This window comes from Ursus arctos, unplaced genomic scaffold, assembly GCF_023065955.2.
Source record: "Ursus arctos isolate Adak ecotype North America unplaced genomic scaffold, UrsArc2.0 scaffold_2, whole genome shotgun sequence".
NCBI lineage: Eukaryota > Metazoa > Chordata > Mammalia > Carnivora > Ursidae > Ursus > Ursus arctos.
The window spans coordinates 14,316,761-14,341,608 of record NW_026622874.1 but is presented as its reverse complement, the minus strand read 5'-3'; the positions used below and the strand labels follow the sequence as shown (position 1 = coordinate 14,341,608).

The 24,848-nt window shown below is 42.3% G+C and overlaps 1 pseudogene; it reads right to left on the bottom strand.

Moving 5' to 3' along the window:
* Positions 1 to 23,729: 23,729 nt before the first annotated feature.
* LOC113262589 (alpha-ketoglutarate dehydrogenase component 4-like) lies at positions 23,730 to 24,595 on the bottom strand (annotated as a pseudogene).
* Positions 24,596 to 24,848: the final 253 nt, after the last annotated feature.

The following is a 24,848-nucleotide window of genomic DNA, read 5'->3' as shown; positions in this document are numbered from 1 at the left end:
TCTCAACCTCCCTTTTTCCTTACCTCCCCCAACCCCACGGTATATAATCAGCCACCCCTCACAACCCAGGGCAGCGGCTCTTTCTGCCCATGGGTCCTGTCCCCATGCTTTAATAAACGACCATTTTGCACCAAAGACACCTCAAGAATTCTTTCTTGGTTGTCGGCTCCAGACTCCACCCCACCGAACCTCACCTATATCCCACAACCCCATCCCTGGGAGGTCAGGGAAAGCTTTGCAGGGGAGGTGGGATCTAAGCAGGGTCTTGAAGGCTGTGTTTTAATTAAAGAGGTGGAATGGAAGGGGAAATAAAATTATGTGTAATACTGAAAGGTTTAATTCCTACTCTTCCTGTTACTGGCAATCTTGAGAAAAACCATTTAATCTCGTCAGGGATCAATTTCCGCTTATGTAAGACTGGATAATAACATCTACGCTCGGATGGTCATGAGAATTAATGTGGAAGCCTCTTGGATGGGTTCAAACTCTTTTGGTTACAAGTGATATTAATTAAGATGCAACACGTAACAACATTGTTGGTGGTTATTGATGAGGTGGCAGAATACAGGTGAGGTTCGGTGGGGTGGAGTCTGGAGCCCAAGACCAAGAAAGAATTCTTGAGGTGTCTTTGGTGCAAAATGGTGGTTTATGAAAGCACGGGGACAGGACCCGTGGGCAGAAAGAGCTGCTGCCCCCGTTGTGAGGGGTGGCTGATTATATGCTATGGGGTTGGAGGAGGTAAGGAAAAAGGGAGGTTTCAAGAAAGTACTTTCATATGTTAAAGACGACTCACAGGATACCAGAGGCCTTGCCATTGTCAAGTTAAGGTTGTTTACCCCTCTAGCAAGGCATTAACATGGAGATAGTTGGGAAATTTCTGGAAGCTGCAGATTATAAGGACATTTAATTGTATCTACATTTCCTTCTGGAAGCTAGGTTCCTGATAGAAATGCTTTGTTCTTGTAGACTGCTAGGACATTTGTAAACTGAGGGAGATTCAAGTCTTGCAGGATTGTGGTCTCTATAGGTTAACTATTTCTTTTTTTTTTTAGGGCAGCCAGGAGTGCCTGAGGAATGTCACATTCAGTGACAGTTTCTGCTTTGTCCTCGGCTTGCCTTCTGTTCCCTCATCAGTTATCACATGGCACTGAAAACCTGTCAGTTTACGATGGGGACACACTCTTCTCCATGTCACCAAATCTCTCATCTTGTGGTATCTACCTTGCTTAGGTTGGCTGAAGATGGGAGAAGGCTTCCATTTGGGCTCCATTCTGCAGGGGAGCACAACTGAGTGTCAGCTGCCCTAGTCACTAGGGATTGCTCAGTAATTCGCTGGTTTCCCAAAGGGGAGGAGAACTGAATTGTTTCCACTTCCCCTGTGCACATTTCGCTCTTTCAAGTCTGGGCCTTAGTGTTGCTTCTACCTGGGATGTGCAGTCTTTCCAAGCTTAGCCTGGCCAGCTCTCAGGACCCCAGTAAGGGACAGTGGAGGTGTCACACTAGGAAGTCACCTTGGCCCCTTTTGGCCACCTTGAGTGTCTCAGGTTCCCCTTGTCTCTGGGTACCACTCTCTCATTGCACAATTATCACACTGCTGCAGAGACCTGCCTCTCTCACCGCACTCCCCAGCCCTGCAAGGCTGGCACATAGCACTCAGTACGTAGGTACTAATGAATGAGTGGACTTCCTCCATTCTCTCCCAGTCCTAACTTGTTTCCCTCTGGGCACCACCATTTATTCTCTATCTTTCTGCATTGTTTATGGCTTATTAGTTACAAGACCACTTCCTGTTCTGACCATCACTATTGCCCCCCACCCCCCATTTTAAAATGAACGATAACTTTAGTTTAGATCTACTGAGAATGTTATTTGCCTGGCACTGTTTGAAGCATTTTACATGGATGAACTCTTTCACACGTTCTTCGTTGCCTTCTTTTCCTGCCAGAGGTTAACCCGGACCTTGTGCAGGTGTACCGTGCTACCATAGCCCCATCACAGCACGATAAATGCTGCAGTGAGACAAGCTGGCTGGCTGGACTATGATTCCGATGTTGGAAGATAGGACAAGAGTAACAACAACGAAAGGAACTTAAGCATGGGATGGCCTTACAGTGAATGACACTGTGGTTTGTTTCCTCCTTATGTTTGGGTTTAAATTACTATATTATGTTTTGGGTAATGTAAGCCAGAAGGACAAGTTGGGGGATGGATTGTTGTACTTAAATTTCAGTTTACAGACGTAGCCTTAAAAGAGTTAGGAAATGCGAGTATCAGCGTGAAAAACACGAGGGGAGGTTTTCATTGTTTTTTCAAAAAAGGTAAGCTACGGATAGATTTGGGAAAATTAGTCATGAGGCTTCACCTTTCAGTGAATCCTTCTTGGCTGGGAAGGAAAGCTGGCTTCTAGTTAGCTGGGAATGGTGATGGGTTATTTTACCAGAAGATGGAAGCAGCTGGCAGATGAAGAGAACTCCCTGGGCAAATAAGGGGCAATATAATATGGAAGAGATGAGGTTCAGTGAGTCTGGAGTTCCTTGGCGACACTGCTTCCCAGATGTTAGCGTCGGTCAAGTTACTTATCTTCCTGAGAGGCAGTTTTCTTATCCATAAAAATAGGGTTGGGTTGCCAATTTTACCCAATAAAAATACAGGATGTCTAGTTAAATTTGAATTTCAGATATACAATAGTTTTTTAGTATAAATATGTCCTATGAAATATTTGTGTCCCATATAATAAGTATGTCTTTAGCATTGCATGGGACATAGTTATACTAAAACATTATTCATTGTTTATTGGATTCAAATTTAACCGGTCTTTGGGTTCCTGGACTCAATTCCAACATGTATATGGGGGTCTGGGGGTACTCTCCACACCTTCAAGCAGTTCTTTGGACACCAGTTGGATATCCTACAATTTGACTCAATTCTATCCCGAGATAGCACCAGATTCTACAGGTTGAGGGCTCAGTCCCACAAGACTGTTTCCAGTACCCTCCACTTGAGACACCAGTTGGAAGTGCCTCTGACGGCTGTAAATCAGAAGTTCCCATGATCCCCTCCTTGGGTTTGACTAATTTGCTAGAGCAGCTCACAGGACTCAGAGAAGCATTTTACTTACTGAATTACCATCCAGTTGATCATAAAAGGAAATGAAATAGGACACAGACGAACATCCAGGTGAAAGAGATACATAGGACAAAGCATGGGGAAAAGACACTGAGTTGCCAACACCCTCTCCAGGCATGCTATCTCCCAGCATCTCTGTGTGTTCACGGACCTGGAGGTTCTCCAAAGCCAGTCCTTTGGGTTTTTATGGAGATGTTATTGATGGGGTTTTGGAATATAGGTGAGGTTCAGTGGGGTGGAGTCCGGAGCCGACGACCAAGAAGGAATTCTTGAGACGTCTTTGGTGCAAAATGGTGGTTTATTAAACCACGGAGACAGGATCCGTGGGCAGAAAGAGCCGCTGCCCCGGGGTGGGAGGGGTGGCTGATTGTATGCTACGGGGTTGGGGAAGTAAGGAAAAAGGGAGGTTGGGAAAATACTTTCATATGTTAAAGAAGACTCACAGGATACCTGAGGGCTTGCCATTGTCAAGTTCAGGTTGTTTTTCCCTCTAGCAAGATATTAACATTAAGATGGTTGGGAACTTCCTGGAGGCTGCAGATTATAAGGACATTTAATTGTACCTACATTTCCTTCCAGAAGCTAGGTTATTGATAGAAATGCTTCGTTCTTGTAGACCGCTAAGATGTTTGTAAACTGAGGGAGACACAAGTCTTGCAGGATTGTGGTCTCTATAGGTTAACTATTTTTTCCTTTCGGTCAGCCAGGAGTGCCTGAGGGATGTCACGTACATCCCGTTGGGGGGGGGGGGTTGCGGGGTGTCAGTTTCTGCTTCATCCTCAGCTTGCCTTCTGTTCCCTCATCATTATGACATAGACAAAACTGATTAAATCACTGGCCATTGGCAATCAATCAGTTCAACTTCCAGCTCCTCTTCCCCTGCCAGACATCAGGGGGTGGGACTGAGAGGTTGAGCTTCCAATCACGTGGTTGGCTTCACTGCACCCAGCCCCCATCCCTAAGAGCCGTGCAAAAGTCACCTCATTAACAGAACAAAAGAATCTTTCTCTCTGGCCGCGGTTAGGAAATGCAGGGGTTTTGACAACTGAGCCCAGAAAGAAAATATATAATGCTTAATATAAATCATAGTATCACAACTGGGTATCCTATACTTTATTTGCCAACCCTAAATGGGGTATGATGCTACCGATTGTCTTGTAAGGGTGTTGTAAGGATAAAATAATACCACATTTAAGTCTTAACAACAGTAACTGGTACATAGCCAAAATCTGAACAAATGGATGTTATTAATAAATACTTAATAAAGGTCTTTATTTTTGAATTTCAGCTTAATTGAGGTATAATTAACAAAAATATAAGATATTTAAAATGCTTATTCTGGTGAATTGATACACATATGCATTGTGAAAGGATTCCCTCATCTTGTTAATTAACACGGCCATTACCTCACATGTTTATTTATTTTTCTTCGTGTAAGAACATTTGAGTTTTACTTTCTTAGGAAATTTCAGTTATGCAATACCGTGTTATCAGCTATAGTCACCCTGTTTTATTTTAATTCCTCAGACCTTATTCATCTTATAACTGAAAGTTTGTACCCATTTACCAACCCCTCCCTGTTTTCTCCACCGCCAGCCCCGGGCAACCACTTTCTACTCTCTGTTTCTATGATTTGACTTTCGTTTGTTTGTTTTTTAAGATTCTACACTTAAGTGAGACCAGCAGTATTTGTCTCTTTGTCTGGCTTATTTCACTTGGCATTCGCCTTCAAGATACATCCATGTTGCTGCCAATGGTTCTTTTCTATGGCCAGATAACATTTCATTGCATATACACACCACATCTTATTATGTATTCATCCACGATGGACACTTAGGTTGCTTCCCTATCTTTGTAGTTATGAATAATGCTGCCATATCAAGGGAGTGCAAATGTCATTTTGATACCCTGTTTGGTCCCCCCAGAAGAGGGATTGCTGGATCGTATGGTAGTTCTAGTTATAATTTTTGGAGGAGCCTCCATATTGTTTCCATAGTACCTGATGTGGTTTTGGGATATCAGTGAGGTGAGGTGAGGTCCGGAGCTTACGAGCAAGAAGGAATTCTTGAGACACCTTTGGTGCAAAAAAGTGGTTTATGAAAGCACGGGGATGGGACCCATGGGCAGAAAGAGCTGCATTGCACTTGTGAGGGTGACTCATTATACACTCTGGGGTTGGGGGAGGTAAGGGAATGGGAGGTTTTTCAAAAGGATTTTTATATGTTAAAGAAGATTCACAGAATACTGGAGGCCTTGCCATTATCATGTTAAGTTGTTTTCCCTCTTAGGAAGGCATTAACATGAAGATAGTTGGGAGCTTCCTGGAGGAACATTACATTTTGCCCACTTTAATTATCTGTGAATGGGGCTGGAGACTATAAGGCCATTTAATTGTGTCTACATTCCCTTCTGGAAGCTAGGCCATTGATACAAATGCTTTGTTTTTGTAAATTGCTAAGACATTTCTAAAACTGAGGGAGACTCAGGTTTTGCAGGATTGTGATTTCCATAAATTACCTATTTGTTTCTTTGCCTTCAGCCAGGACATCCCATGGGGGGGGGGCGGTTGTGGGGGGTCAGCTTCTGCTTTGTTCTCAGCTTGCCTTCTGTTCCCTCATCAGTATCTGTATCAATTTACATTCCCAGCAACAGTGCCTAAGGGGTTTCTTTCTCCACATCCTCCCCAACATTTGTTACTTCTTGTCTTTTTGAGGATAACCATTCTAACAGGTGTGAGGTAACATCTCACTGTGGTTTTAATTTGTGTTTCCTTGATGATTAGTGATGTTGAACGCCTTTTCTTGAACCTTTGGCCATTTGTATGTCCTCTTTGGAAAAATGCCTTTTTAGGTTATCTGCCCATTTTTAAATTGCCTTTTTTTTTTTTGAGCTGTGTGATTTCTTTATATATTTTGGATATTAACCCCTTAACAGATATTATGATTTGCAAAAATTTTTTCCCATTTCATAGTTTTTCCTTTAGTTGATGGTTTCCTTTGCTGTACAAAAGCTTTTTAGTTTGATGTAGTCCCACTTGTTTGATTTTGTTTTTGCTGGATTTGCTTTTGGTGTCAAATCCAAAAAAATTATTGCCAAGACCAAGGTCAAGGAGCTTTCCCTTAAGCTTTCTTCTAGGAGTTTTATAGTTTCAGGTCTTACATTCAATTCTTTAATACATTTTGAGTTAGCTTTTGTGTATAGTGTAAGACAGTGGTCCAGCTTCATTCTTTTGTATGTAGCTGTCCAGTTTCCCAACAGCATTTATTGAAGATACTGCCCTTTCCCCATTGTATATTCTTGGCTCTGATGTTGTAAATTAATTGACCCTATACGCATGGGTATATTTCTGGGCTCTCTATCCAGACCCATTGATCTATGTGTCCGTTTTATGCTGATACTACACTCTTTTGGTTACTATAACACTGTAGTATATTTTGAAATTGGAAAGTGTGATATTTTCAGCTTTGTTCTTTCTCAAGATTGCTTTGGCTGTTAAGGTTTGTGTTTTTCATACACACTTTAGGATTTTTTTTTTAAATTTCTGTGAAAAATGTCATTGGGATTTTGATAAGGATTGCATTGAATCTGTAGATCACTTTGGGTAGTATGGACATTTTAACAATTTTAATTCTTCTAATCCATAAGCGCAGAACATTTTTCCATTTATTTGTGTCTTCTTTAATTTTTTTTTATAACCGTTGGTTACACGTATTGCTAGTTTTTTTTTTAAATGATTTTTTATTATATTATGTTAGTCACCATACAGTACATCCCCGGTTTCCGATGTAAGGCTCGATGACGTATTGCTAGTTTTTTAATGCAATTGTAAATGGCACTGTTTTCTTCATTTGTCCTTTTGATAGTTTGTTAATAGTGTATAGAAACACAACTAATTTTATATATTGATTTTTGTATTCTGCAACTTTGCTGAATTCATTTCTTCTTATAGATTTTTGGTGGATTCTTCAGAGATTTCTATATATAATATTGTATAATCTGCAAATGGTAGAGTTTTAGTTCTTCCTTTCCAATCTAGATGCCTTTTATTTTTTATTTGCCTGATTGCTCTGGCTTGGACTTCTAGTGCTATGTTAAGTAAAAGTGGTGTCAGTGGGTATCCTTGCTTTGCTCCTGATTTTAGAGAAAACTCTTTCAGCTTTTCACTACTGAATACGATCTATCCATTGGTGGAAGTGAGGGTATTGGAGTCCCTACTATTATTGTGTTCTTGTCTATTTCTCCCTTCAGGTCTGTCAGTATTTGCTTTAAATATTTAGGTATTCCTAGGTTGGGTACATAAATGTTTACAGATGTTACATCCTCTTAGGATTGATTCCTTTATGATTATATAATGACTATTTTCTCTTGTCTAAGTCTTTGCCTTAAAGTCTATTTTGTTTGATGTAAGTACAGCTACCTCTGCTTTCCTTTGGCATCCACTTGCAAAGAATATCTTTTTCCATTCTTTTCACCTTTGGTCTGTGTGTGTGTGTCCTTAAAGCTGCAGCAAGTCCTTGCTAGGTAGCTTTAGTCCATTTATATTTGAAGTGATTATTGATAAGTATGACTATTGATATTTTGTAATTGTTTTTTCGTTTTGCAGTTCCTTTGGTTTTGCTCTCCTTTGCGATTTGACGATTTTCTTTAGTGGAATGCTTAATTTCCTTTCTCTTTATCTTTTGTGTATCTACTAAGGAATTTGCTTTGTGGTACCATGAGGCCTTCATAAAACATCTTATACACATAACAGTCTATTTTAAGCTGATAAAAACTTAACTTCAAATGCATACTAAACTACATTTTTACTTTCTCTCACATATTTTGTTTTCGATCTCACAATTTACGTGTTCTAATCTTGTTTATCAATTAACAAATTGTTATAGTTATAGCTATTTTTTACTACTTTTGTCTGCTAATCTTCATATTAGAGTTACAAGTGATTTACCCATCACCGTTACAATATTAGAATATTCTGAATTTAACTATATATTTACCCTTGGCAGTGAGATTTATATTTTCATGTGTTTTCCTGTTACTAATGGGCATCTTTTTGTTTCGATCTGAGGAAGTCCCCTTAACATTTCTTGTAAGTCCAGTCTAGTGGTGATGAACTCCTTCAGCTTTTGCTTATCTGAAAAATTATTTGTCTCTCCCCCAATTCTGAAGCACAGCTTTGCTGAACAGAGTATTCTCGGTTGTCAGATTTTATCTTTCAGCACTTTGAGTGTACTCTGCCTTCTCCTCTGGTGTGTAAAGCTTCTGCTGAAGATCTGCTGGCAGTCTTTTGGGGTTTCCCTGGTACAGAATGAGTTGTTTTTCTCTTGCTGCTTTTAAGATTCTCTCTTTTTAACTTTTGATAATTTAATTATAATGTGTCTCAGTGTGTGGGTGTATTTAGATTCATCTTATTTGGAACTCTCTGGGTTTCCTGCATCTGGATGTTTCTTTCCTGAGGTTAGGGAAGTTTTCAGCCATTATTTATTTGAATGAGTCTTCTACCCCATCCCCGCCCCCACCCCCTTTACTTTCTCCTCCCTCCCCCCCACTACCTTTCCTTTGGGGACCTCTATAATGTGTACGTTGGTCTGCTTCACAGCGTCCCATAAGTCCTTAAGCTGTCTTAATTCTTTTAAATTGTTTTTTCTTTCTGCTGCTTTGTTTGGATGAATTCTACTGCCCTCTTCTTGGGTTCACTGATCCTTCTTCTCTCCAGTGGATCGAGTCTGCTGTTGAACATCTCCCTCTATGAATATTTTAATTCAGTTATTATATTCCTCAGCTCTGTGATTTCTGCTTAGGACTTTAAAAATATATTCTATTTCTTTGTTGAAATTTTCACTTTGTTCATGTTCTCTTGACCTTGGTGAGCCCCTTTATGACTATTGTTTTGAACTCCCTATCCAGTAAATCACTTATCTTTGGTTCATTAGGTCTGTGTCTTGAGTTTTTCTTGTTCTTTTGTTTGGAACATAGTCCTCTGTTTCATTTTCGTTCACTCTTTGTGTTGGTTTCTGTGCATTAGATAAAACAGCCACCCCTCCCAGTGTTGATGGAGTGGTCTTGTGTAGAAGATGAACTTTATCTTTCAGTCTGATCCAAGCTCTTGGTTGTCTATCAAACCTTTGTGGTTGTCTCAGCCACCTGTGTTTTTAGTCGGTCCCAGGAGTTGAAGGTGTGTCAAGCATGTGGGTATTTTCTGGTTCACCCAATGTGTAGGAGTCCCTTAGCTAGTTTCTAGATTTCTATCAGAGGGAATTGCTCCAAGAGTAGCTGTAGATTTGGTGTGACTGTGGGAGGAGGTGCGTTCAGAAATCTCCTGTGTCACCATCTCTGATTAGAAAGAATCTTTTCAAGGTCCTTTTCTCATTCCAGCTCCTCCATGGAAGCCTTTACTGAGTCCCCCAGACCGTGGTGGCAAAGCGTTGGTTCATGATGGATCTTAGTTTCATTCTATTGTACTGAGCACACTATTTTCAAAGTAAAGTGCTTAAGAAATACTTGCCCCATCAGCGGAGGCACAGTCCAGCAAGGAACTCCAGCATCCGTACAGGTAGCCCTTGGTGAAAAGTTTCTTATTGTAATTTTGGCGAAGGTGAATTATAATCAAGGACTTAAGATGACATAGTGATAATTGGGAGAGGGATTAGTAAATTATGTCCTTTAATACTTGGGAGATTTTTCTTAAGTTTGTTCTGTAAGGTATTGGTAAAGAAAAAAAATCAATGACACTTGGTAAAATATGGTAAGACAGACTTTAATCAGGACCATTGCACTAGGTATAGGGACTGTGGCAATGGGATTTTATAGGGAGAGAGAGATTGGCATCAATTCCAAATATAGCATGAGCAGGGAGGAATTTAAGGCAAGGATCTGAGTGGGGTTTAGTGGATGGAAAATTACTAAGGGGAAACGTCACAGGTAAGGGGGATTCAGGCTAAATTGACCTAACGGTATTCTTGCTGAAGGCATGCTGGGGTGATCAGACATTACCTTGGGGATGCTGAAGGATGAGTAACATGGTCAGATATTGGTGGTGATCAATGGGGAGGGGGAGTTCTGGTAAAACTGACTTAGCAGAGTTTTTGCTAAAACTAGGTTTTACAAGGATGTTTACAGATGGGCCTAGAATAAAGTTTGGTCAAGCAAAGACTCATTGTCAGTATCATTTAAAAAATTCTATTTAGTTTATGTTTGTTAGGTTGATGTGTTGTGGTTTTAGGTATTTATTTTCTTTGTTTTGTTTTTAAACAGAGGGAAAAGTATATTTAGCTCTATCTTTCGGATATTAGGTGGTTGTTAGAACTGCCGGGAGGCTCTTCTGGCAAGACAAAGGCGTTTAGCGTCACCTGGTGGCCGTGTCTTTTTACTGCAATGTTCCCAAAAGCAGCTCTAGAGGAAAGTCCCCCATTTGAACTTTGCCAGATCCTGAGGGCACTAACGAAAAACTGCACTCTTCCCACACTCCCCTCTATCCCAAGGCTTGAGGTTGAGAAGTAGCAGCTTGCCAAGGGGAGCAGAGTAGTGGAAATGCTGAAGTCCATACCCTCACCGCTTGATACTTGGGTTTCCAAGCCTGAAATGAAAAGCCAGAGAAGGAAGCCTTGTGTTGGGCAGAGCACTGATTATGATGTTGAACCCTTCTTTTAAAGGCCACGACAAAGGGCCTCTTTATTTCATGGCTAAAAGAGGCTAGAAGATCCATGGTGTTGCTCAGCTTTCCCCCACTGTGGGGGGGTAGGGGCAGGCAAAGTGCAAATCCAGAGGGTGGCATGGAAGGGACAAAGAAAAAAGAAAAAAATGTGGGTTTCACTTGCAACCTATTGTGTGTAGCTCATTCAATAAACGTGTTTCAAATGCATAAATGTGAGGAAAAAATCAGCGGGAAAGGAAGAACACTGATTCTGCCAAAGAACAGGCAAACTGAATTACATGTGGATTCTGGCTTCTCATCTCACTCACGAACAAACCAAGGTTAAAATCAGGGGAGGCAAGAGCCCAGGTCATCACTAGAGTCTGCTCCAGGATTCATAGTAAATCTATTCTTTTAAAAAAGATTTTATTTATCTGAGAGAGAGAGAGAGGGAGAAGGAGCAGGGGAGGGGCAGGGAGAGAGGGACAAGCAAACTTCTTCCCCACTGAGCAGGGAGCCCCATGCGGCTTGGTCCCAGGACACTTGGGATCATGACCTGAGCTGAAGTCTTAACCGACTGAGCCCCCCAAGCAGCCCAGTAAATCTATTTTTTAAAAAAATCTGAAAAAATTCTCAAGTCCATTATAGCCAGGAGACAAGTAGAGCCTGGTCTTGGCCTACTGATCCTGACCCAACTGTGGTTAGAGGAGCTGTTTCTTTTTGATCTCTCTTCCTCTCCCTGTGGGTCTTTTGCAGGCACTGCAGGCAGGCATTGAGGCTGGTTCGATCACTGATCCCCAGCCTTCACCCTCTGTCTCTGCCTCTGTTGCCCCAAATAATGCCTAACCTTTGTATACGGCCTGGCAGCCAGCCAGTGTTCACACCCACTGACTCTGAGTCTTTTCTGCCTCCCAGGGTCCATTTAATGGGAGGGTCCCAAGGGCAGGGGCTGACATGCCTGAGGCCGTCACACACCTGTAAGTGGCAGGGCCAGAGTGAGACCAAGTCTGGGCCTCTTTCCATTATATTCACTGCCCTAGCGTCTCTGCCATCTTTTTCTGGCTTTCCGTTTTGGACTATGACCATTTTTTTGACTGTTTTTTCTGTTTTTTTTTTTAGTGTGAAAGTTTTCAAGACGCCCACGAGTGGAAAATGTACTCCCCCCAGCCAAATCAAACTCCGCCAGATTCCTTACAGCTGTGTGCCGTTGAAATGACTAATGAAAGCACCTTCTGCTGCTGGTGGAACTTTCACATCGGGCACCGCTACTGCTGCTCACCAGGACCCGACCCCACGTATTTACATACTGGATGTCACCCCAAAAGCCCCCGACCAGGGGATTTCCGGGATGTAATAAGAACGTCGCTCTGGGCCTTGGAAGGTGCACCGTCTGAGCACTTGTCTGGCAGGGAAGGGGGGGTAGCATTCCGGACCCCACTCCTCCTTCACCAGACTCTTCTCCTGGGGAGATGCCCAATTCAGTCACAGGCCCATTGGTGACAGGACCCTGCCTGCCTGCCAAGTATTGAGATGCTGGGAATCCCAGCAGGAGGAATTTGGGGCCCCTGGGCACCTGGAGTGCGGTGCCTGGCTAAGGCAAGGGGCCCAAAAGCTCTGATAAGTTCAATCCATAACATGGGTAAAAAGGGGGCATTGTGGGAGCTCATCTGGGGGACACATAACTTTGGGGTGACCAGGGGAGGCTTCCTGGGGTTTGTCATGACTGGGCTGTCATCAACAGAAAGGAAACTTGATTAGTAGGATTTCTACTCGGTTGGCACTGTGGCTTTCTTCCTGAAAAGTTGTGTGTGTGTGTGAGTGTGCTCAGGCGTGTGTGTGTAAGGGGGTGGAGTAGTGCCCTAAAGAGGGAGGCAAATACTCTAGAGAAGGCCTTGTCCCTGTGGCCACAACCAGCCTGAGTGAGAAGTCAGCCAGCCACTCACTGGGTACCCACCCACTACGGAATCTGGTTTTTCTGACGGTTTTCCAGGCTCTTCCTGTCCTATAACTTCGGAGTCTTGTCCCTGCCCACTCTCCAAACAGTATATGAGAGTGTTTTTCTATGTGAAATGGATCTCTCCCTAAAAAGAATGGTAAGACCTGGTTTGAGATGTCAGTACTTAACCTGCTACAATGCCAGTAAGAGCTCGCATTTATTGAGGACTTTCTGTGCCGAGAGCTTTATCCCTTCGTAACATCAGTGCTCACAGCAACCTTTTGAAGAGGTGTCTCACTACTCTCATTTTACAGATGAGGCAAGGAAGGCTATTGCTTGCTCAAACCACATGGCTAAGAGTTGGCAGAGCCTGGCCTCAAACCCAGGTCTGCGTGACTCCTGAGTCTACGTTCGTGAACGTGATTCCTCCTTGCGTTCTTTCTCAAGCTTATTTGGCCACAGAAGTGTTGTGTTTTTTTTTTTTTTTTAATTTTTATTTATTTGCCAGAGAGGAGGGAACACAAGCAGGGGGAGCAGCCGGCAGAGGCAGAGGGAGAAACAGGCTCCCCACTGAGCAGGGAGCCCGATGCGGGGCTCGATCCCAGGACCCTGGGACCCTGACCTGAGCTGAAGGCAGATGCTTGACCGACTGAGCCACCCAGGCGCCTCTGCCACAGAAGCGTTTTTAATTACACGACCCTCATCTCTTAGCATTATTATTACCATTCCATGGATCACATTGTGGGAAATGGTGCCCCATGGAAACAGTCTGCCCCACCTGTACAACAGAGATAATAAATAGCACAATCTCAGTGCTCTGATAATTAAAGGATGTTTCACAAAAGGGGTGCTGAGGATACTTACCTCCTACCAGGGACGTGTGTGTCTTAAAAAGAACGTTTGTAATGTCGTTGAAGAAATGAAGCAGTGTTTTGCCTGAATGACAATGAAGATGTCGGCTACTAGTTACAGAGATGCCCCCTGGCCGTGGGGGGCAAGGCTCTGCATGGCAAAACTGGGCTCAGCCGGCCAAGGGAGGCCTGGTGGAGAAGACAGTTCAGAGCTTGACTAAAGTTTTTCAACGAGGGCGTTCTTGTCAGCATTCCTGAAGCACTGCAAGAGTCAGGACCTAGACGTAAGACTCAGAATGATGAGAGTGAGGGAGAGTGTGGCAGCCACGGACACAGCTGGAGCTCAGCCAGGCACCTGCCATTGTATCTGGGCTCCTGCAGCCCCTGGCTTCGAGGCTGACCTTTGGACAGTCACTCAGGCTTCCTCCCATTTTTGTTTATGTCTTACTATATCCACGTAGTTTTGTCCAGTGCTTTGCAAGCTTGCATTTCTAGGATTTCATACTTTCTGCACTAATTGAGACTGGAGAGCACAAAGGTTTTATTTAGACCTTGCACAAGGGTTTTAACCTCTTCACTATAGGGGCAATACCTGTTATTGACTGAATTGTGCTCCCCCCCAATTATATATTGAAACCCTAACCCTCAATGTGACTCTATTTGGACATAGGGCCTCTAAGGAGGTAAGTAAGGTTGAATGAAGTCGTAAGGGCAGAGCTGTAATCTCATAGGACTGGTGCCCTGCTAAGAAGAGGAAGAGACACCTCAAAGGAAAGGCCATGAAGACACAGTAGGTAGGAGCTGGCTGGAAACCAGGAAGAGAGGCTCACCAGAAGCTGAAGTTTACAGCATCCTGGTCTTGGACTTCTTGCTTTCAGAACTATGAGAAAATAAATTTCTCTTGTTTAAGCCACCCACCATCAAGCAGCATAAACTAAGTCTGGTTGACTGAGACTGAAAAGGAACTATTAAAAGGATATTGAATCCACTCAGGAAGACTGGAGACTCAGTGTGGAGCCTCGTTAGGCACATGTGTAGAAGGGTGTGTGAGGACCACACACACTACGGGACACTGGCTGCTTCCACCTGCCACTCTGAGCCTCCAGCACTGGACTGAACCAGCGCTGGTGGACCATCTTGCAGAATGAACATGCTTGTGGTCCCCGGAGTTCAGGAGCAGTGCTATCTCCTTGGTAGAGCCTACATTACCCACCTGCTACATTCCAGCTGCAAGGAAGGCTGGGAAACTGAGCATTTGGCATTTTCAATGTTGACCGTGCTCCCATCAAGATTCATAAGTTGGGGGAGCTTTCCCAAACAATAAAAGGAGATTCAAAATGCCAGATGGCCAACAGGAATGAAAAGTTTCTCCACAGATAGGGAATCTTATAAAGCCCCAGAATAGAGAGTGTAGCTTTACTCATAGGACCAAGAACCAGAAATTATAAAGCCAGGGGTTGGGTTACTCTGCCTGTGTCTCTCTGTAGTCTTTCTTTCCCTCTATCTTCCTGAGGACTGGGTGTCCTGATCCAATTACTCATGCTGAGGGCTACAGTATCCTTCCCGACTGTTGGAAATTAGTTGTCTGTCTCCTCTAGGACGTCTGTTTCCTCTTCTTCCAGAAACAGTTCCGTATTCCCTTTTGAGGGCCCCTTCTCTGTCCATTTATGGTCTGGGCTCCACCACCAGTTCTAGGAAGGAACCACATGGCCCAGGTCCAAGCCGATCATTGTATTCCCTGGCCACGGTGACTGATCCAGGGATGGACATGTGACCTAAGACAGCCTGGCACTTTAAAAAATTGAGCTGTAACTGGGATGCCTGTGTGGCTCAGTCGGTTAAGCATCTGCCTTTGGCTCAGGTCATGATCCCACGGTCCTGGGTTGGAGCCCCATGTTGGGCTCCCTGCTAGTGGGGAGCCTGCCTCTCCTCCTCCCTCTTAGGCTCCCCCTGCTTGTGCTCTCTCTCTCTCTTTGTCAAATAAATAAATAAAATCTTTAAAGAAATTGAACTATAACTTACATCTAAAATGCATGAATTTTAAGTGTATGGCTCATTGAATTTTACATCTTTATACACCTGTGGAACCGCCACCAAGATGGGGTTGTAGGACATCTCCAGCAGCCCAGAAGGCTCCCTTACAGTCATTCTGTGAATACTCCATCCAAAGATAATCACTATGCTGACTTTCATCACCATAGATAGAAATCTTACCTTTTTTTGAACTCCATTTAGATGGAATCATACAGTATATATAAACTTCGGTATCTGGCTTTTTTACTCAATGTTATGTCTGTGAGATTCATCCACATTTTATATAATCTTGCTTTATTCATTTTCATACCTACATGGCATTCTATTATATGAATTTTACCACAATTTATCCGTTTTACCATCAATGATCATTTGGGCTGTTTCTGGTTTGGCACTATTAAATAATGTTGCTACGTAATTTACTGTATATATCTTGGCAGATACAAGCACTCATTTCTTTGGGTATATATCGAGAGTGGAATTTCTAGGTCATAGAAAAATGCATAATTTTAGTAGGTATTACCAAATAGTTCCCCAAGTGATTGTACCAGTTTATATATTTGCCAGCAATATATGAGACCTACAGTTGCTCCACATGCTTTCCTATATTTATTGTTGGCCTTATAAGTTGTGGCCATTTTGATTGGATATCACAGTATCACACCGTAGTTTTAGTTTGTATTTCCACGATGACTAATGGTGCTGAACGCTTCTGTCTGCATATTGGCCATCTGGATATCCTGTTTGGTAAAGTGGCTGTTTAAACTTTTGCCCATTTCTGAAAAACACTGGTTGTTAGTCTTTTTTTTTTTAATTGACTTCCAGCGATTCTTTATGTATTCTCAATGCATGTATCCTCTGAGTCCAGATACAGATATTTGCTTGATAACATATATTGCAAACATGTTCACCTACTCCATGGTTTGCCTTTTCAGTTCCTTCATGGTGTACCTTTAGGGACACAAGCTTAATGTATTAATATTTCCCATGGTTACTGCTTTTTAACTTGTTCTGTTTAAGACACTCTCATGGAGTTTATATACTACAGGATTTTGGAAATTACTCGAAAACACTTTCTTATATTCTGGATTCAGAAACCAGGGTGAGGATATGGTAAATAGTTTTCTTGTCATCATAACTGGGGCAAAACCACTGGTAAACAAGAACCCCAGCTAAAATCCAGGTCTCGGGGATTGAATCCCCACCCCCTACCTGTAGTCTGTCAGAGAAAGACCTGAAGGGTGGTGATGAATGACGTCACTTTTGGTTCAGGCTTACAGTAGACTAAGGTAGGTGGAGGTTTTCCTCTCTTGCTTTGACCCTGGGCAAATAGAAAGTGAGATCCCCTCTGGTCTGCAGTTGCAGAGACTTCAGGAAGCCCACACAAGTCAAAGGGCCAAAGTAGATCGGTGTCAACAGGCAGAACTCGGAGGGACTTCCCCGAGGTCCTTCCTGTCAAAGAAAGAAGCATTAGCGATCTTTGTGAAGAGAAAAACACCTCAAGGATTATTCCAGACTGGGTAATGTCTCCCTGGGTGGGGTTGCTACACCTTGGTTTTTAGGACACTGGGCTCCAGCTCACTGGGGCCAGTTCCGCGAATCTGGGATTGAAGTCTGGATGCTTCGAGCAAGTCCTCAGTTCCAAGGAGCAGCAGGGTCTTCTCATTGGCAGTCAGAGGGAAGTGATGGACGTTTGGATGCCTCGGTGATCACTGATGGGCAGGAAATCAGTGAGGTAGTGATGACTCCACGAAGCCTTTTCTAACCTCCTCTCCCGGCCTTTGACTCTCACCACCTGACTGCAACAACCAACACCACAGGGGTTCACTTAGACATGCTCATGACTGTCATAGGGTCACTGGGGTCTCTATACTAACAGTAGACATATTTTGAATGTCCCCTCACATGATTAGAGGAAGGCAGCACATTTCAGAGTGGTCCTTAAAATCAGATGTGTGGACTGGTGCCAGGCTGTGTAAAAATGATCCTTGTGGGTCTTGGCTTGGGCCTGGGAACCTGACATCTTTTTAAGGGTCCAAATGAGCATGATAAACAGATGATTCTGAAAAACATTTTGCTGCTTAGCGCTTGGGCTCTGTCAGACTGGTGTTTCAATTCTGCCTCTGCTTTACCCCTTAACAACTGTACTTTCTAACTCACAAATAGCCTCTCGAGCCCTCAGTTTTCTTGTCTGCAAAATGGGTGATAATAACAGAGTGAGAGAGGTAACATGAAGTCCTTAAAGGTGGAGCCCAGGGCTTGTCACTCAGTGAGTCGCAATCACGTGTGTTGCTGTCATTATTATTATGATCAGTCCAGACATGTCTCTCTCCCCTCCTCTCTCCATTCTCATGGTTCCTTTTTATGCCCTAATTGCATATCCATAACGCTTAGTTATATAAAACCAACTGCCCACACTACATTTTATTTAATACAAACAGAACAAAGAACATATTATTATTTTGTTCTTATTGGTAATAAAAGAGGACAGAGAAAGTTACGTGATTTGCCCCCAATCCCCTAACTTGTAAGTGCCAGAGCTGTGGTCTCAACACAGGACTGTGGGTTCCACGGCCAAGAAGGATGACGTGGAGAGAAACACTGCACAGCCACGGAAGGAGACACCGTCTCTTCACATCTGCTCTCAGGCTCCATGTGCTATGTTTTGAGTGTGTGCGTCATTGCAGGGAAGCTCAACGCATCGTCTGCCTAGTTTTAACAGATCAACTCGTCCCACAAAGGGGAAGCGAACAGATGAAACGAAGGTTCATCCTTAACGCCTGGTTGGCCAGGCGAGGCCGCCAAGCAGCAGCACCAGCGCAGCCACGTTAGAAACGCGAAGTCGCCGCCCAGCATTGGGACCCACATTTCAACCAGGTCACGAGGTGCATGTCTGAGAAGCAGTAAGAGGGGGCAGGACCACTGTGTGGGGTAAAGGGGGCCAGGCGCTTGCCCAGGGCAGTATCTTCTCGACTGTGGGAGTTGGGATTTCTATGTGAAAGCGACACCGTGGGTGCCGAGGACACTTCGCTCGGCAGCACGTCCCTGCCAGCCGCGTCACACAGTCGATGCCATCCTTCGTATTCTTACCCGCGTCCCTGGGAATCCCACCGCCAATGTGGTGCGGCCAGCAGCGCGGGGCCTCCCTGAGACATGCTCAGGACTGTGGATGCGTCACTGGAGGCTTCGCAGTGACCAGATCCCTTTGCAGTAGACATCTTCCACTGCTTGAACCTTTCCTCGCGTGATTGAGGAAGGCGGGACCAAGGTGGTAGTAAAATTGGACTTGGACAGGCGTCCCCCACATCTGCAAGGGAAGATGACACGGTTGCTGATGAGTGAGCGTGCTTTTATGTTTTGGTTTGGTTTGAACTGTTTTGAGTTCCAGGGATCTTCTTCCTTGAATTTCTTTGAACCATAAATTTTCACTGTTGATTCGTGAGTGTGAAATGGGCAGCTCCGATGAAGTTGTCACTGTCTAGTGGTTATGGTGGTTTGTGGAATTTTATTAACATTAGGGACCTTGTCTTTTTTTGTTCACTTACATTTAAATTTTATGAAGTATAGCATGCCTACAGAAAAGAGCACAAAGCTTAAGCATAGAGCTTGAGGGAACGCATAGGAGGCTCCCTCCTGCACCCACCCAGCACCTCCGTCAGGAAACAGAATGGCTAAAACCGCAGCAGGTCCTCACCGCTCTCTTACAGTCAGGACTTCCTCTTTCTCCTCCCACCAAGGGGACCAGAGTCCTCGCTTCTCCAATCATACATTTGCTTTGCATGCGGGAACCATATTTTTATGTCAGAAAAAAAGGTACTTCATTTACGATATATTATAAACCTCTAGAAGCAGATGCTCATCAGGGAACACCCAACACTTCGGTTACAATTTCTGTAGACCCGTCGAAGTTGGATTTTCAATTTAATTTTGTCTTCTTACGTTGCGATAATTTCAAACTTAGAGAAAACTTGCAAGAATAGAGTAATAATTTTTCTCTTGAATAAACTGAGGGGACTTTGCTGGCAATGATGCTCTTCCCCCATCCCCAAATATTTTAGTGTATAGTTCTTTCACGCAGGATGTCCTTCTACATAGTGATAATACAGCCATCAAAATCAGCAAAATAACACGGATATGTTATTACCACGTAATGTGAAGACACCATTCAAGTTTTGCCAAGTCCAGGATCACACCCTGCATTTAGTTGCTGTGTCTCCTTAGTCTTCTTCAAAGTGGGAGAGTTCCTCACTCTTCCCTTGACTTTCAGAACCTTCCCACTTTACAAAGTTACAGGGCAGTTATTTTGTGACGATTACCTCAATTTGAGTTTATTGGATATTTCTTCATAATTCGATTTAGGTAATGATTTTTTTATTTTAGGCAGGAAGATCACAGAAGTGATGGTCTTCTCATTGCCTCCAATAGGTGGTGCCCAATTTTAATTTGTCTTATTAAATGTTACATTCACTTTGATCACTTGACTAAGAGTATCCGCTAGGTTCCTTTATTGTAAAAATATTTTCCCCCCTTTTTACTTAGTATTCTGTGGGAGGTGTTTTGAGACCATTTAAATATCCTATTCTATATCAAACATTCACCCATTAGTTTTAGCATCTATTGATTATTATTTTTTTTATTCGAGTATAATGAACATGGTGTTATATTAGTTTCAGGTGTACTATATAGTGATTCAATAATTCTGTACATTACTGATGGTAATGTATTCTTAATCCGCATGGTAACTGCTCTTAATCCCCTTCACCTATTTTATCCATCCTCCCATCCACCTGCCCTCTGGCAACCACCAATTTGTTCTCTGTAGTTAAAAGTCTGATGGTTTTTTGTTTGTTTTTTTCTTTGTTTTATTTCTTAAATTCCACATATGAATGAAACCACATGGTGTTTGTTTTTCTTTTACTGACTTATTTCACTTAGATCTAGATCCATCCATGTTGTTTCAAATGACAAGATTTCATTCTTTTTTATGGCTGAGTAATATTCTGTTTATATACATATGTGTGTGTATATATGTATCTATATATATCTGTATATCTATATCTATATATCTATCTATATCTATATCTATATCTATATCTATATACATCACATTTTCTTTATCCATTCATCTATGGATGGACACTTGGGTTGCTTCCATATCTTGGCTATTGTAAATAATGCTGCAGTAAACATAAGGGTGCATGTATCTTTTCAAATTAATGTTTTCATTTTGTTTGGGTAAATACCCAGTAGTGGGATTACTGGATCATATGGTAATTCTATTTTTAGTTTTTTAAGGACTCTCCATACTGTTTTCCATGGTGGCTACACCAGTGTGCATTCCCACCAACAGTGTAGGGGATTCTGTTTTCTTCACATTCCCATCACCATTTATTATTTCTTGTGTTTTTGATTTTAGCTATTCTGACAGGTGTGAGGTGATAGCTCATTATAGTTTTGATTTGTGTTTCCCTGATGATGAGTGATGTTGAGCATCTTTTCATGTGTCTGTTGGCCATCTGTATGTCTTCTTTAAAAAATTGTCTATTCATGTCTTGTGCAATCTAGTGATTATTTTTGTCTGAACCAATGTTATTATGATGGTTGCCGGATAGTTACTTTCTAATTTAATCCAATTGTTCATTCTATATGTATTAGTTGGCATTCTCCTGTAAGGGAAAAAATTTCTTTTAATTAATTAATTAATTAATTAACTAATTCATTCATTTACATCACTGTGGACTCATAGATACCTATGTTATTCACTGAGTTCTAATCTCTTATCATCATTATTTATCAAATCTGTCATCAATTGTCCCCAATTTGTCAGTGTCCCTATCATTCTTTTATTTTATTTATTTATTTATTTTTTAAGATTTTATTTATTTATTCGACAGAGATAGAGACAGCCAGCGAGAGAGGGAACACAAGCAGGGGGAGTGGGAGAGGAAGAAGCAGGCTCATAGCGGAGGAGCCTGATGTGGGGCTCGATCCCATAACGCCGGGATCACGCCCTGAGCCGAAGGCAGATGCTTAACCGCTGTGGCACCCAGGCGCCCCCTATCATTCTTTTAGTACTTCCTTACTTTCTGAAACAAGATATTCTAAGATCGTTTTGTAATTCTCCCACCATTTCTTCTGAGAGCCCTACTTCCTTTTAAAGGAGAATGGTGTTTAGAAATCAGAATGTGGTTACTAGGTATGTTTAGCGTTGTGAGAATGTCACTGCTCCCAGCTTCTCTCAATGGCTGGAGCTAAGGAGCACATACACACATACTCTAGTCAGGCTTCGACAGCCTGCACTAGGCTGTGAGGTCATTCTCCTCATCTGCTCCTGCTCTACTATCCTTCCCAGTCTTGCTGTCTGCCCAACCTATAGCTAGATCCTCTCGTCACCCTGCTCAGAAGCTAATATTCTTCACCAGGCTGCTGTCACTGTCTCTCCCCCTTCCTTACCCCATTGCCATAGCCCCCTCCTCCCCAATTCCCCTTCAAGTCTGCCACACCCTGGAATTTCACCTGTCATGCTCAGCCTCTTTGAATAACTTTTGAATTATGCAGGATGAAAGGCAGGAAAGCAGAGATTGTCACAGGGCCAACTTCTCCATTAGGCACAGTTGACACAGTTCTCAGGGCCCATGATACTTTTAGAGGCTCACAACGATGTTGAAACTTTAATTTCTTTTAAATTCAGAAGAAATAACGAACATAATAATGAACCCAATCTGAATTACATTTATTTTTATATCAATGCAGAATAAAATGTTTAATTAAAATTTTAAAGGCATGGAAGAGAATTTATTTAGCTTTGTGAGGCTTTACTTTCACAATAATGCATACCCTTGGCACTATAAGACCCTATTACAGTTTCATAAATTGGCCTAATAAGGTAAATATTTAGGTTGATTTTATGAAGCTTTCAGACATTAAGTTTTGAGAAAGTTAATGGTTATCAGAATTTGCACAGATGATGAAAATCAAAATAATAAACAAAATCAAAGACTTAGACTTAACACCCCTAATAACATAGCAAATTGCAATTTCTAGTCACACATCTATTCCTGTGTTATATTCATTTCAATCTCTTATTTTCCATTTTATACTTTGGTGTTTTCTTCTGAACATAGGTACAAATAATCTTTTGTGTTAACTCCCACTTTTAATAACACAAAGTCAGCTCGTTTACCTTGGCTATACTTTTATCATTTAGTGTAGGATACACTTTTCAAACTAGTTATACTCTAGAAACTTTGCTAACGAAAAAATTTTAAGAAAGCTAAGAACAAATAATGGAGTCATTCTTTCACTGCTCCTCATCCAGTTTCAGGAAAACCACTTCCCAAAAGTAGCAGCTCTGTCTGATAAATCTTCCTGTGTCTAAACAGAAACTGAAAGAAAAGTGAAATTATAGGAAACATATTATAGTTTACTAGATATTGTGTGTTTTTAATAGCTCAACACTGGTAATACTTGATAATCAAGAGTAAAGTAATAGGCTAACATTGGAAAATGTGTACTTTATTTTTATTTTTTAAAGATTTTATTTATTTATTTGACAGAGAGAGAGACAGCCAGCGAGAGAGGGAACACAAGCAGGGGGAGTGGGAGAGGAAGAAGCAGGCTCCCAGCGGAGGAGCCCAATGTGGGGCTCGATCCCAGGACTCTAGGATCACGCCCAGAGCTGAAGGCAGACGCCTAATGACTGAGCCACCCAGGCGCCCCAAGGAAAATGTGTACTTTAATATGTATATGAACAATTAGGTAAGCTTGTGGAGAAGCTGACTAATATACATATATTGGGAGATACAGGTGTCCATCTACATTTTCTATATTTCATTTTTTTTTTAAAGATTTTATTTATTTATTCGACAGAGATAGAGACAGCCAGCGAGAGAGGGAACACAAGCAGGGAGAGTGGGAGAGGAAGAAGCAGGCTCATAGCGGAAGAGCCCGATGTGGGGCTCGATCCCGGAACGCCGGGATCACGCCCTGAGCCGAAGGCAGACACTTTAACCGCTGTGCCACCCAGGCGCCCCTATATTTCATTTTTTAACAGAATATTTAGTCAAGTTATTTAATGTATGATTTCTCATGTGCCATTTTGGAAGTCGTTTATCGTAAAGACTTCTGTGACGAACAGCCACAGTGTCAGTGATTATTCCGGATCTCCAAGTTGGATAAATTCAATTTCTTCTTGAGACACAAGTTTCCTTCTGTATTTCTGTCCTGAGGTACTGTTTTTATTATTTCTGCAGTGTCTGGTGGACCCCGATGCACCAGCCACGCTGGTGATTTATTTCCATTGGAATGCTATGAAGTTGAAGAGTGAGGTGGTAGTCCCGTTGACCTCAACACTTCTGATACATTGGGTTTAGGATTGTGTCTTCTGTCAGGGTACCTTATTAATGGAGTAGGTGACTTGACTACCCAAATGACCCTGCTGGCAGATGACCATCTCACTGCCCATCAGGACCCAAATTAATTTTTATGGAGAAAGGAAAGTATCAAGGCCCCATGAAAGTTGCAATGCAGCCTTGCTGACTTGATTTGTTTTGTAGGTCCAGTTCCTTGTAGGGTTTCTGGAACATAGTATATACTCAATAAATGTGAAATAAATGAATGATGAAGTAGCCAAGCATTGGGGCTTGTATTTCTTGTTTTTCCCATGGCAGACAGGAATAGAACAGAAAAAATCGTATTTGTTGATGGCCTGTTTACTGGAATTGAGTGTTTGTTTTCTCCCAGCAGTTCAAAGCTATCTATATATTTATCCATTAATTCAAATATTTACTGGCCACCTATTATGCACATGGCTATGCACTCTTTGCTTGTCAGTATGGGATTGCAGAATGTCTACTTTGGTCTTAGGAGAACAGGGTGTATCTATAAGAACAAAGTCCCGAACTAACCAGCCGGTGTGGGAACTGAATTGACTCCACCTCCCCGGCAGAGCCCTCCAATCCACGGCGCTCGCAGGTCAGAAATGCGCTGAAATAATCCTCCAGCTCCAGTAATACACATCCTTACTCCATGAAGCCTTTTCTGTACTGTTGACATGAGCCAACTTCATCTTTTCTCGGTATGAGTCACTGTTAAAAATGTATACATCGTCATAACTGGCTTAGTTCCTAGTGCTGTCAGTTGCTTTTTAAACAATAATAAAATCAAGTGTAAGGCTCATGGTGAGAACTTGGTTTTATTGATGGCGTGTAGTGTGAGATGGATGAGATATTTCGGGCCAGAATTGTTTACCATCTACCATTTTTATTGAAAA